Here is a 1,874-nt window from a genome sequence, read left to right on the forward strand (position 1 = left end):
CTCTCTCTCTCTCTCTCTCTCTCTCTCTCTCTCTCTCTCTCTCTCCTTCCCTCCCTCCCTGCCTTCCTCCCCCTCTCTCTTGTCTCCTAGCTCCTCCTCCTCTCCTTGCTCCTCCTCTTCCTGTCCTTACTCTTCCTACCATAGCTCCTCCTACATATCACTCTTCCTGTTAAGATAAAAATTTTCTCTCAAAATACAATTAGAGCATAAGTATACCAATTTGTATCAGTAAGGTACAAGATAGACTTAAGCCCAGTCCATCATTTTATTGACTAATCAGAACCTCTGTTATCTCTCCTAACTAAAAGACTTAGTTCTGAACCTGGCTTTTTCCTTGGCTTTAGAATGAATGTCAGCTGAAACACATCCTCTCAAGTCTTTTTTCTCAAAGTAAATAGCTGGGATTGGCTATGAGACTATAAGACTTCAACCCTGTCAGAAACCCAGAATGACAGAATTAACTGAAATTATGGGAAGCATAAAGCATAGCTTCTAAAACTTAGCCAATTTATAGAGACCGCTGAACACCTGGACAGTCCCTATACTACAAAACGTTGGAGTATCCCATCTTCAGCCATCTAGTCCAGGTTCATCTGACAACCCTAGTGATTCAGAATTATTAAGGGCTGATTACACTGTCTTGGCAGATATAATCAGTCAACTATCCTGCAAGTGTGTCTTTTTCAGGACAATAATTTGTCTGTAGATGAAAGGAGGCAATTCTTGCCTAGTGGCTGTCTCACCACAACTGGAATAACTCCAGAGATGCTCAATTTCTTCTTAGAATCCAAGACAGGAAGCTGTCAGGAGCAGATAGGACTCTAATTAAAATGAACCTTAATGTACAAATGTTTGTAACATCAGTTTTGTGGACTTCTGACGTTTTTGAAAACTATCCATGTAAGGCAATCTGGACTGTTGTCTGTTAACTCCTCTCAGCTATTTACAAATAAAATATAGAAAACACCCTAACAGGAAACTCAGAGCTATGAATTTGCTTAAATGAAAGGTTAACCATCTCAAATCAGTTAAAAAATGTTAAAGTAGGACTGGGTCTAAACCTTGTATTCCTAAGTGTGTTATATAGGCACAATGCCTATGAGGGTAACAATATTAATTTCACTTCTATATCAATAAGAAACTAGTACCAATGAAAACCTTTAATTTGAAATCAAAGTAAATTTTGTACCATTTAAGAAATTATAATTTCAGCATAATAACAATTAAACAGTTTTCTACCAATACATTATGGGTATGCAATAAATCCTAGCTATTCGTCCCTGTTCCAACAAAACCACTACTTTTCCCTAGAAGGACAGCCCAATATTAAACACCTCAGTTCCCAAGCCCAGGGAATAGGGGTGCCGACTCGTCATTAGCTTCTTCAAGCTGATTACATGCATTGAGATATTAGAAGAAGGGCAGGAGGAAGAGTAAATTGCTAAGGCTCTGACATCTGTGTCTTCACTGCATTCAGCTGAGATTTCAGGACATCAGAAGTTCCAGCAGGTCTGCTCAGCTTGCTTGATAAGTAGATACACCAGGACTGTGTATTCTGCAATATACAATTCTCAAAACAAATTTTAGTATCAAGATATGTTTTGTTTGAATTCTGGAATCTAGTCTTTTGGTGGCCTGTCTCTATCATATCTAATCCATATAATTCTGGGAGTTTCTTTGAGAGTACGCTCCCACCATCCTCCAATTCCTGCTTCCCTGCTCTCAAATTCCCCAACACTAGGGAATCCAAACTATTGAGTACCAAGGCCCTTCCACTTCCACGGATGCCTGACAAGGCCACCCTCAACTACCTATACAGGTAGAGCCATGTGTCCCTCCCTTTGTGTTCTCGGGATGGAGATTTTAAAATGGTT

Source organism: Grammomys surdaster, unplaced genomic scaffold, assembly GCF_004785775.1.
Source record: "Grammomys surdaster isolate TR1022 unplaced genomic scaffold, NIH_TR_1.0 796, whole genome shotgun sequence".
In the NCBI taxonomy this organism is placed as follows: domain Eukaryota; kingdom Metazoa; phylum Chordata; class Mammalia; order Rodentia; family Muridae; genus Grammomys; species Grammomys surdaster.